The sequence below is a fragment of the Macrosteles quadrilineatus genome, unplaced genomic scaffold (genome assembly GCF_028750875.1).
Source record: "Macrosteles quadrilineatus isolate MER2022 unplaced genomic scaffold, UCM_ALF_1.0 Scaffold_6__1_contigs__length_79288215, whole genome shotgun sequence".
Classification (NCBI taxonomy): domain Eukaryota; kingdom Metazoa; phylum Arthropoda; class Insecta; order Hemiptera; family Cicadellidae; genus Macrosteles; species Macrosteles quadrilineatus.
The window spans coordinates 49,738,703-49,752,157 of record NW_026542599.1 but is presented as its reverse complement, the minus strand read 5'-3'; the positions used below and the strand labels follow the sequence as shown (position 1 = coordinate 49,752,157).

The window sequence follows — 13,455 nt, the reverse complement described above, 5'->3', positions numbered from 1 at the left end:
GTTGTTCCAGTCCTGTACGCACTGCTTCCTGACAAAAAGAGGGAAACCTACGTCAGAATGCTCAGAGCTATACTAAACGAAGTACCGTCTTGGAAGCCGGAATCTATCAACATTGATTTTGAAGCTGGAGCGATCTCAGGGTTGCGGGAGGTGTTCCCGACGGTGAAAATTAATGGGTGTTTTTTTCACTTTGGTCAGTGCCTTTGGAGGAAGGTCCAAGAAATCGGGTTGTCGAAAGACTATAAAGAAAATGAAGAAGTCAGAAAATGTATAAGAATGTGTGGTGCTCTACCATTCCTCAAAGTGGAAGACATCGACGAAGGTTGGGTGCACATCCACTCTATCGCCCCTGCACATGAAAAATTGGAAGTTTTTTTTGACTATTTTGTTGAGCAGTGGCTGGAAAACCCTCAGTTGCCGAAAGAAGTGTGGAACTGTTATAAAAGGAGGCATCGCACGAACAATGCTGTTGAAGGGTGGAACTTCAAGCTAAACAACAATGCGGGAAGACCTCATCCTCGAATTCGAGATTTAATCCTACTACTGAAAGAGGACGCTACAAAAGCTGACGGAAAAATAGCCAGGATAGGAATGGATTTGGGAGGAGCACAAAGACGAAAAAAATACTGTCAGCTGGACGTCCGTATCGCCAGAAGTACGAACAAGTACGAAGAAGATGGGAATGTCGGCCGATTTTTAAATGTACTTGGTTATGTTTTAAAGCTAGATTAGGCATTGTATTGCATGTATGGTAGCTCAAAATACATTACAACGTCCGGGTCCATGGCATCCGCGGGGTTTTAACCCACTGTCGTATACATTGAAAGATTTATTATGTTTTATTTTATTATTCATTGTATTTGTATTGTAAATAATTTTACTGTCATCGTGATTTTGGTTTTGTAATAATATAGTCATTACAAAATACTGACTATATATTCTCTTTTTTAAATATTTAATTGTGATTGTATGTAAATATATTTGTATTGTAAATGTTATTCAACTCGTACTTTTAAATGCCTAATTCTGTAATGTATTTTGTGTTATTATTTTTTTGGGGTAAATAATAGGCCTAATATTCATATATTCAAGTGTGTTTTTTCAATATTTGATTGCGATTATGATTTTATGTAAATATTTTTGTATTGTAAGTAATATTGTACTGGTAATTTTAAATACAAAATTCTTTTATCTATTTTCCGTCATGATTTTGATTGGGTCATTAATAATACTGGTTTATGTTCTCTTGTGTTTTTCAATTTTTTATTATGATTAGGACTTTATGTAAATATAATTGAACTGTTACACTCTCATACATATTCTCTTATCTGTTTTTTTATATTTTAATTGTGTTATACATAATACTGGTCCATATATTCTATTTTTTTTTTATATAATTATGATTGTGATTTTATGGTAAATGTAATTGTACTGTCAAATATACTCTAATCTATTTTGTATCATAATTTTGATTTGGTTATAAACAATACTTGATTTATATATTCCGTTTTTTTATGATTTATAAATATAAGTAAAATTAATAATTCTCTCATCTATTATTTATGTTTATATGTATATGATGATGGTGATAATGTTGTAAATATTATTCGTAATAAAGAATAAAAAGCCAAGAGGCCGCTATAAATATTGTTTGAGTGGGTCTGTGATATTAATCAGATCATTTATTCAATATTCATGCGGCTAAATGAATACTAAGCTTATACACTAAAGTGTACTATACTAAGCTTAGCAGACTTGGGAACTGAATCTTCGTAAATTCATTAAAGCCATAGGTAAGCACTTTTTTATACACATTATTTTAACAAGTTGCAGTGGTCGCCGGGTTGCATGTACTTGAGTCTGTAAAACTTTTAAAAATATATAACATACATAAATACATTAAACAATATTCACTCAATAAATGAATACTCTATTCAAGAATGTTTTTAAAACATATTAAAATTGTTGAATTGTTTAGATATGTTGAGTAATTTTTAATTGTAACAAGTGAAAAATTTGGCTCAATAATACAACTAATCTTCTTTAAGATAATCTTGTTATCTTAGTATAATATAACGAATTCACCCCTAAAGTGCTATATTGTTTTGTATGATAATTTTCAATTTGGTAACAGGAATCCTTATGTACTAAGGCTGTTTTCGGACACAAGAAAACAACACAAATCGGCTTAATAAATCATTTCAGTGCGATATGTAGCCGTATGACTTCAAATTTATCATTAATACAGCACGAGTTCGTTTGTATAATGTTCAGCTACATGAAGAACTAACATCAGTAAACTTTGGAGGGTAAAGATTCAGAACGACATTTGACCAACGACTCTTGTGATCAGTGACTAGAATCTATTGTTCCCGTTCGGATCGAGTGAGGCATGTCATACCCGGCGGGGCAGGTAGACTGTCGACCCTAATTAGTACGGCTCATTGATTTTCCTAGATGTGACGAACTTGGACATGACGAACTCGGAGGTGACCATGAAGCCAACTTGACCAACATTCCCATGTATGACCAGTTTTAGAATAAAAGTGGACTAGTTGAATTGATCCACCGACAGCCTGCGCTGAGGTAAATTACTGATTTCTGTCGAAAACGATAACTTTTTTTACCAATCCAAACCTATAACGAATTATTGTAACTTATTGTTTTACGTCAACTATCACAAAAACAAAATCTAAAGGAGAAAATCAAATTTTAGATGGTATCACCCTTTATGAGTCGCCCATTCAACTATGGTATTTTAGAAAGTATCACCCTTTATAAGTGGCCCATTCAACTATGGTAATTTAGATAGTATCACCCTTTATAAGTGGCCCATTCAACTATGGTATTTTAGAAAGTATCGCCCTTTATGAGTGGCCCATTTAACTATGGTATTTTAGAAAGTATCACCCTTTATAAGTGGCCCATTCAACTATGGTATTTTAGAAAGTATCACCCTTTATGAGTGGCCCATTCAACTATGGTATTTTAGAAAGTATCGCCCTTTATGAGTGGCCCATTTAACTATGGTATTTTAGAAAGTATCACCCTTTATGAGTGGCTCATTCAACTATGGTAATTTAGATAGTATCACCCTTTATAAGTGGCCCATTTAACTATGGTATTTTAGAAAGTATATCCTTTATGAGTGGCCCATTCAACTATGGTATTTTGGAAAGTATCAACATTCATGAGTGGCCCATTCAACTATGGTATTTTGGAAAGTATCACCATTCATGAGTGGCCCATTCAACTATGGTATTTTAGAAAGTATCACCCTTTATAAGTGGCCCATTCAACTATGGTATTTTAGAAAGTATATCCTTTATGAGTGGCCCATTAAACTATGGTATTCTAGAAAGTATCCCCTTTTTAAGTGGCCCATTCAACTATAGTATTTAAGAAAGTACCACCCTTTATGAGTGGCCCATTCAATTATGGTATTTTAGAAAGTATATCCTTTATGAGTGCCCATTCAACTATGGTATTTTAGAAAGTATATCCTTTATGAGTGGCCCATTCAACTATAGTATTTTAGAAAGTATATCCTTTATGAGTGCCCATTCAACTATGGTATTTTAGAAAGTATATCCTTTATGAGTGGCCCATTCAACTATGGTATTTTAGAACGTATATGGGACGGGTGGCGTCGTCTTGTAATCCAGCTACTAGGAGGTCACGAATTGTGGATATTTATAGGCATGCACTGTGGATGCGATACTCCCTAGTATCGATTAACGTCTGCACGAGTGAGTACTACGACTATCCGCAGTACTATCCTGATAATTAGACCAATTCGTATATACCAAGGAAATGTGGTTCGGATTCCACTAGAAACTGTAGGTCCCTTAAGTTGCCATTAGCTGTATGCGCTATTAAATAACAGCTGTGTCTAAGGAATGTCGGCCTTAGTCACTAACAAGACTACAAGATCGTGCCACTCATCCTACACTCATCTCCATTCATACTTGGCTTAAAATACCTACTATGTATGGTCGCCATTTCATTGAACAGTATTAACTGTAGCGGTGCCGAATAATATATCACAAGAAAAATGTACAACCTTTTATTTCAGTAACTAGGTAACAACTTCTGATATCATCACCTAGGGCCTATATCCTAGCTAGTATCCTTTATGAGTGGACCAATCAACTAAGGTATTTTGGTCTTTACGAGTGAATGGAATGTTTACTTCACTATCTAAAAGTCAATGGTATAGTAAAATTCTGCCGTCGCCTTATCAACTCTAGGAAGTTTTTTGTAAGCCCACAAAATCAATCAGCGAATAAGACAATTATATTCAGTATAATACGAAGAATGATTTAATTCCGTACATTCCCGTCGTGGTGTGAAATTAATTAATTTCTTTCAGTTATATTTGTTAGTATTGAAGGCACTTAATTTACAGTATAGAGGTTAGAATGCAAACGGTGCAATTAGCTTAAAAAAAGAGCAAACCGGGACATCCAAAAAAAAAGTTTCAAACCAGTGCCAAATTGTTGAATACACTTCCCTCAATATGTAAAAAAAAGTTACACTGATTTGAGTGTCGGGTTTGGGGGGGAGGGGGTGAAAATGGGGTGAAAATAGGACTTTTTTTACTTTTTCGCAAATACTTCAAAAACGGTGCGTTTTTCTTAAAATATAATGAATTACAAAAATAATCTACATTAAATTTCGAACAAAATGATACCATACAATACCTATCTACTATGAACGGTTCAGGTAATATTGAGGGGTAAATGTGATTTTTTCCTTAAAATTCTAAAAAAAGTTGTTTTTTAAATGGAGGAAACCCATGGACACCCATAAAAAAAGTTTCTAATGAGTGCCAAATTGTTCAATTAACCTCCCTTAATATGTATAAAAAAGTTACACGGATTTGAGTGTCGGATTTGGGAAGGAGGGTTAAAAGAAAAAGGGGGGGGGAATGGGACTTTTTTGATATTTTCCAAATATCTCGAAAACGGTGCGTTTTTCTTAAAATATAAAGAATTACAAAAATAATCTATATTAAATTTCAAACAAGATGATGCCATACAATACCTATCTACCATGAACGTGTTAGGAGATATTGAGGGGTAAATGTGATTTTTCTTTTTAATTCTAAAAAGTTGTTTTTTTAAATGCAGGAAAACCATGGATACCCATAAAAAAGTTTTTGTTCTTTGCATTTTCTCTATTAACTTACTCGTTTATGAGCTACAGGATGCGGAATGTACACAACAAGCCTTTTTCCATAAGTGTAACATGCTGTAACTCCTAAACGAGTAGCTTTTAAGAGAAAATGTCAAAATTAAAAATGTTTTTAAATTGGATTTATATACTAAAACAATCATAAACTACAGGGTGTTCCATAAGAAATAACAAAGTTGTCGGCCATATTGGAAAATGGCGAACATATTTTTAAAATTGGGAACCATTCCAAATCATCTAAAATAATAAAGGGGAGTGTCCCATAAGAAGTCAACTAACTGTATAACCCATGATAAAAAAGTTAGCTATTGGTTCACTTTAGGTGAGACATCCTGTATACAGGGAGTCCTGTAAGTAAACAGCCAAACCCCAGGAAATGGTTCTATGGGTGAAAATAAAAAGAAAATCAAGAGTATTTTTTTCCAAAATCGCTTCGTTAACCAGATATTTGCCATTTTGTTTTTTTTCACAAAAACATTATTTCATCTCTGAATTTTTTAACCGATCATTAACAAACTTGGTATGTATGTTGAGGTAAAATAGGCCCACGTTAGAAAAAAAATATCTTAATCCAATAAAAATTTTAAAATGGCGGCCATTTAATTTTTTAAAATTGAAATTGCTAGAAATGGCTAATTTTATGAAAAAATGTCTGTAACACTTTTATTTAGCTTTTAAAATAATAAAATATAAATAAATATTACGATTTTTATTTGTAAAATGAGGCAACCCTGAATAGCGTAGCCTTAATCACAATAATTTTACAACTAAAAATCGTTGTAACTTCAGTTATTCTTTATTCCATCTTCTTAAGAATTCAAACGGTAGAAAGTTCACCGTGTTCCCGTATCTAGGTAGGTTTGTCTTTTTTAGGTAGGTAAGTCATATTTATTTATATTGTAGTTATATTTGTGATAAAATGGAAAATAAAAAGTGTTACTTAACAAAATTTACAAAATTACTTATGAGTACAACTCCCAACCCCGTTTTCACACCCTCCTACCCAAGACCGGCACGAAAATCAGTGTAACTTTTTTACACATATTAAGGGAGGGTTATTGAACAATTTGGCACTTGTTAGAAACTTTTTTTATGGGTGTCCATGGGTTTCCTCCAGATAAAAAAAAACTTTTTTTTAGAATTTTAAGAAAAAAATCACATTTACCCCTCAATATTACCTGAACCGTTCATAGTAGATAGGTATTGTATGGTATCATTTTGTTCGAAATTTAATGTAGATTATATTTGTAATTTGTTATATTTAGAGAAAAACGCACCGTTTTTGAGGTATTTGCAAAAAAGTAAAAAAAGTCCCATCCACCCCCCCTTTTCTTTTAACCCTCCTTCCCAAATCCGACACTCAAATCCGTGTAACTTTTTTATACATATTAAGGGAGGTTTATTGAACAATTTGGCACTCATTAGAAACTTTTTTTATGGGTGTCCATGGGTTTCCTCCATTTAAAAAACAACTTTTTTAGAATTTTAAGAAAAAAATCACATTTACCCCTCAATATTACCTGAACCGTTCATAGTAGATAGGTATTGTATGGTATCATTTTGTTCGAAATTTAATGTAGATTATTTTTGTAATTCATTATATTTTAAGAAAAACGCACCGTTTTTGAAGTATTTGCGAAAAAGTAAAAAAAGTCCTATTTTCACCCCATTTTCACCCCCTCCCCCCCAAACCCGACACTCAAATCAGTGTAACTTTTTTTTACATATTGAGGGAAGTGTACTCAACAATTTGGCACTGGTTTCAAACTTTTTTTTTGGATGTCCCGGTTTAGGTCTAATTGCACCGTACTATCAAAAATACGTTTAAACCCCTACAATTTCAAACTTAAAAATGCTAAAACACAAATCATATTAATTTTTAAAAACTGTTGGTGACACGATATAACACCAACCATATGTGTGTAGAAATACTTTGTGCCAAAGTGACCGGTGTTATCTTTAATTTATATATTGCATATACATAGTTCTAATCAAAACTGTTATATCAATTGCACATAGATCAAGTCGAACTGTGAAATAAAAACAAAACAGAATGAGGGAAATGTGGGTATCATTGATAGGAAACTAGCAACAAACACAGATTGTAACCTGAACAAAAATGTGTCATTTAACATTGTAGAGACTACATTTAATCTGTTTTTAAATGGTGAAGTATCGTTTGAAATACTTTATTTTGAACAAAGAAAGTAGTTATTTTGATTTTAAAAAATTCATATTTACTAATTGACCTAAATACCAATATATTGAAGGACGTTGGGTGGACATCAAGGGGGTTTGGCAAAAGTACGAAAGAGAACGTTAATAATGTTTGTAGATGAATGGAATGGCAAGTTTAACATGTCAGTGACCCCGGTCCAACATATGGCAGCTCGATATAAACATAACTACTAGACCTACTCGCCGCCTATAGCTTCAACATGGCTTACTATGTTAATGTTGCTGACCTTTAACAATAAAACCTTTGACAGTCCAAAATGTAATGGGTCTTAAGCAAAAAATGTAAAACCCAACGTTGGTGCGTTAAACACGACACTAATATAAACACTTAAAAACACTTCTTGCACTATACAAAATCAATATTCATAACTTTTTCATCATTGTGAATAAGCTGGATACAACATAAAAGTATGTCTCTGATCGGAATATGAAGAGACTACTTCATTTTTTACTATTAATTATTCCTTGTATTTTAGCGACTTTATAACAAAAAAATACAACTAACCTATATATTAGGCAAGCATGTCTCTCGAAAACCTTTTCTCTCAGCTCGTGTGCATTGCAGGGAAAATATGTTTCAGTAGAAAGATATTGTAGATGTGCAGATTAGGGTAAAAAATAATAACAGAAAATTAATTTAAAAGTAAAAAAAACATGGGCCTTATGGGTTGCAATGCTGGTGACGAAATAACAACGAAAAATAAACATAAAAACTAAACAAACTGATAACATTTCAATCACATGTTTTATTTATACAGCGTGGGGTGAAAATAAAGGAGTCTGTACATAACATATTTTTGGTTAAGTTTTCGACCACTGGACGACCTCTAGTATATTTTAATTCGCTTATTGGGTCTGATGATGATTGGAATGTCCAATCGAAATCGATCACCACTTACCATATTTTTTGTATATTTACCGTCTTGTGAGTACCACTATAAGCGTAAATATATGTTTTAAGTGTTATAAGACGTTTCTTTTATTTAATTTCCGTATATTTTATTATATAGCTTTTCCTTTAATAATAATTTTTATAATAATTAATCTAATAATCTAATACAGTAATAATTTTAAACTAAATAACAAAACACTTGTTGTATAATTTACCCTAAATTAAATCACGCCATTTTGTTTACGAAGAATATATACAACATGATGTGAAGTTTTCTCACAATAATACGTACAATAGTTTTGTTGGTGAAAAGTGTTGGTAAACTTTCAGAGTCCTTTATACGGACGGAGCTGAAAACTTTAGAAATCGATGGCAAACACTTGATAATTTTTTTGCCCATAAAATAGTTATTGCAAAGCCATAATCTTATAAAAACCATGCGAAATAATGGTAGACAAAGCCACCAAATGCATTGTTTTCCGTCTTATTCCGACTTGAGAAACGTCCAATCATTGATCAAACCATACATAAACTATACATAAACTGTCATCGTAACTAAGACTATGATACAAAAGACTTTCAAAAGTTCGTTCACACTGTTAGAGGGTACAAAAAAATCAACTTCAATTATAATTTAATGCATTCATTGTCCTTGTAGTTAGAACGTCAACTCCAGCATCCAAAAGTCTACTACTTTTAAACTCTCCAATTTAATCCATATCCCATTTTCATGCGAATGACAAATTAAAAAAAAAATCAACTCTTAGAAATTGTACGTAATTGTATGATTGTATTTCTTCATTGCCCCACGTTTTTCATTTCTACTATTAAAAGTCATTTTAAGAGGTGTACTCGTTGAAAACTGACTCAGTTTTAGAATCACAGACGTATACTTTTTATTCCTATAAACACATTATGACGAACGTTAAGTTTTGAGTCTCAAATTATTTCAACCCAAATTACTGACCTAACCTAACAACCCACAACAAACCAAGATAACTACTACAACACGTTAGGCTGTTAACATTCAAACATTTTCAAACCAAGGTTTTGTAAAAGACTACAAACCAAAACATGTCATAATTTTAATTTAGTTATGTGTTAAATGACAGGTAAACTAACCGAGACGTGACTGACTATAAATACAGCTGAGCACAGATAGGTCACACTACACGGCCCGCGAGGAACTGCGAGATGACAGACGCCTCGCTACGAGAAGTTATCCCACTCGCAGGGAGAAAATCCCTTTTATACCTCCCACACAGATATCCAACTGTGTCCCACCAACTGACAATTCAGCTAAGCACAGATAGGCCTACGTCACACTACACGGCCTGCGAGGTGACAGAAGCCTCGCTGCGAGAAGTTATCCCACTCGCAGGGAGAAAATCCCTTATACCGCCCACACTTGGAGATATCCAACTACTGTGTCCCACCAACTGACAATTCAGCTAAGCACAGATAGGCCTACGTCACACTACACGGCCTGCGAGGTGACAGAAGCCTCGCTGCGAGAAGTTATCCCACTCGCAGGGAGAAAATCCCTTTTATACCTCCCACACTTGGAGATATCCAACTGTGTCCCACCAACTGACAATTCAGCTAAGCACAGCCAGGCCTACGTCACACTACACGGCCTGCGAGGTGACAGAAGCCTCGATGCGAGAAGTTATCCCACTCGCAGGGAGAAAATCCCTTTTATACCTCCCACACAGATATCCAACTGTGTCCCACCAACTGACAATTCAGCTAAGCACAGATAGGCCTACGTCACACTACATGGCCTACGAGGTGACAGAAGCCTCGACGCGAGAAGTTATCCCACTCGCAGGGAGAAAATCCCTTTTATACCTCCCACACAGATATCCAACTGTGTTTCACCAACTGACATTTCAGCTAAGCACATATAGGCCTACGTCACACTACATGGCCTGCGAGGTGACAGAGGCCTCGCTGCGAGAAGTTATCCCACTCGCAGGGAGAAAATCCCTTTTATACCTCCCACACTTGGAAATATGCAACTGTGTCCCACCAACTGACAATTCAGCTAAGCACAGATAGGCCTACGTCACACTACACGGCCTGCGAGGTGACAGAGGCCTCGCTGCGAGAAGTTATCCCACTCGCAGGGAGAAAATCCCTTTTATACCTCCCACCCTTGGAGATATCCAACTACTGTGTCCCACCAACTGACAATTCAGCTAAGCACAGATAGGCCTACGTCACACTACACGGCCTGCGAGGTGACAGAAGCCTCGATGCGAGAAGTTATCCCACTCGCAGGGAGAAAATCCCTTTTATACCTCCCACACTTGGAGATATCCAACTACTGTGTCCCACCAACTGACAATTCAGCTAAGCACAGTTAGGCCTACAGAGGTGGCTGTGCTACAACACACTACATGACCTGCGAGGTGACAGAGGCCTCGCTGCGAGAAGTTATCCCACTCGCAGGGAGAAAATCCCTTTTATACCTCCCACACAGATATCCAACTGTGTCCCACCAACTGACAATTCAGCTGAGCACAGATAGGCCTACGTCACATTACATGGCCTGCGAGGTGACAGAAGCCTCGATGCGAGAAGTTATCCCACTCGCAGGGAGAAAATCCCTTTTATACCTCCCACACAGATATCCAACTGTGTCCCACCAACTGACAATTCAGCTAAGCACAGATAGGCCTACGTCACACTACATGGCCTGCGAGGTGACAGAAGCCTCGATGCGAGAAGTTATCCCACTCGCAGGGAGAAAATCCCTTTTATACCTCCCACACAGATATCCAACTGTGTCCCACCAACTGACAATTCAGCTAAGTACAGATAGGCCTACGTCACACTTCACGGCCTGCGAGGTGACAGAAGCCTCGACGCGAGAAGTTATCCCACTCGCAGGGAGAAAATCCCTTATACCGCCCACACTTGGAGATATCCAACTGTGTCCCACCAACTGACAATTCAGCTAAGCACAGATTGGCCTACGTCACACTACATGGCCTGCGAGGTGACAGAAGCCTCGACGCGAGAAGTTATCCCACTCGCAGGGAGAACATCTGTTTTATCCCGCGCAAACATTAAATATCCCACTGTGTCTCACCAACTGGCAGTACAGCTGATTCCGCTGAGGTAGCTCCGCCCGCTATAAACCATTAACTTTATTTTCCCTGTGCGGAGTTGCTGGCCACCCACCTGTCAGCTGTTAACTTTCGAGTGACACAGTCTGTGACAGTTACCAGGTGTCGAGTTAGTGAGATTTTACTTGTGCCACTATCTTAGAGTCACCAGCTGCATGCTTATCCACACAGGAACCCTTCTCCACTACCGATGTGTTTACAATTTATTACGTTTTTCTAGCGGGGCCTTGTTTTTTTATCTTAATACAGTAATAAAGTAAATAAATAATAAATTGTTGTTGGATGGTTAATATATGATTAATGCCACTTGCATGTTGCCTGTAGTGGTATGCATTTTAAATTGGTTAAATTGGACCCTGTCTTGCAACTTGTATTTTTACTAATGTACGCAGTATTCATTTTCGTACCGGCATATGATTATTTTGTATTTTTTACATCTATTAGACAAAGCCAATCGCATGTATTTCCCCTACCATCAATAATTTCCTCTATGCCTTATGAATCTCAGTGTTGTTAGGAGCCTTTTCTCCATCTCCCTATATGACACCGAACGTAGTTTAACAGAGTTTTTTTTTCAAATTTAGGACGTTTAAAGCAATGAATTCTAAACACCTGGTTTCAAAATGTAGGCTTTAAGGAGCTGAACTTCATAATTTTAATGAAATATCAAAGAAAAGTTTATTGGTTATGATTAAAGACAATGCAAATTTAAGCTTTACACTGTCGAGATATTTACTACAGACAGACAGAAATTGCTCTTATGAGAATATAGGAAAGGATAGGATAAAATGATATTGTTGCCTCTCCTTTGGTACTGTGTTTATAGCACTAAAAGGAAGTTTATCCCAAAATAAGAGAGGAACATTAGCACCCCCAAATATAAACTCTCTTGAAACTTAACTTACCCACACGCTATATTATACATATTATGCTATACAAATCTTCTGTTTACTCTCTTTTTGTTTTTTGAGTTAAGAGAAATACTAAATAATTATTACTAAAATCACAATTGGCGAGATTATTACTGGCTGTCATGACAACACAACTACAATTTATTTATTTATATTTATGGATTTAGTAAAGGGATAAAGAAAACATAGTGTTAATCCAGTTTACAATTTCATATTACCTTGCTTTATTTTATTTTTTGGAACCTCATGAACATTTGGAGATTCTTCTGGCTTTTGAAAATACGAAAGGGGATGTTTATATTTTCTTCCGGGTTTTGTTCTCAGCCTCTTCCGTTTCCTTGATGGTCGTTTCTGTTTGCTAGTTCTTTTCCTCCACTTTAATCCCTTTTTCCCTCTACTGTTTCTTTTTTTATGGGAATGATATTTTTTTGATTTTCTAGTTTTGTTATTTATAGATGAAACTTTTGCTAACATACAATTTGCACAGAGCTCTCTAGCATGTTTACTTCGAGAAACCAACTTATACATTCTTTTAATTTTAATAGTAAAAGACAAAGTTAATTTTATCTTGCCATGTTATACCATTTGTAAGAAATATCACCATGGATTTTAAAGTGATTAAAAAATTAATGAATATTTCATCAATATATTATGTAAGTATAAACAAAATTTTTGTTCTAAACCCCCAAAGTGAAAGTACTTTATCCACCCAAAAGCTCATAGCTACTTTGTTATTAGCAAAGCTTCATGCTGTATACAATAGTAGTCAGTTTCATTACTCCTTCATTATGAGTCGGAGCTTGATAAGCTTAGCTCAAGTAATATTGACTTTAAAATATGTTAACTTCATATGTTAACTCATATGTTAATATGTTAACTCATTTTTAGCTTAGTCCGGAGGAATTGGGATTACTCTTTTCATACTAAGCTATTTTAACAAATACCCACTATATGCTTAAATACTGTACTGTAATCTATTTTTAATAAAGCACAGTTCAATGTATTTCCAACCAGAAGACATCACTACTCTGTATGTGGCAGAGACTAAACTAAATAAATGTGAACAACTTCAATATAAGTTGAT

The 13,455-nt window shown here is 35.2% G+C and overlaps 1 protein-coding gene across 1 annotated transcript in view; it reads right to left on the bottom strand.

The window, feature by feature from the left end:
• The window catches only part of LOC128996298 (obscurin-like), a 255,278-nt gene extending 245,757 nt beyond the window's left edge, over positions 1-9,521 (bottom strand). The window contains exon 1 of the mRNA XM_054421531.1: positions 9,449-9,521. The gene's annotated coding sequence lies outside the window, so the exon portion shown is untranslated. The remainder of the gene's footprint in view (positions 1-9,448) is intronic.
• Positions 9,522-13,455: the final 3,934 nt, after the last annotated feature.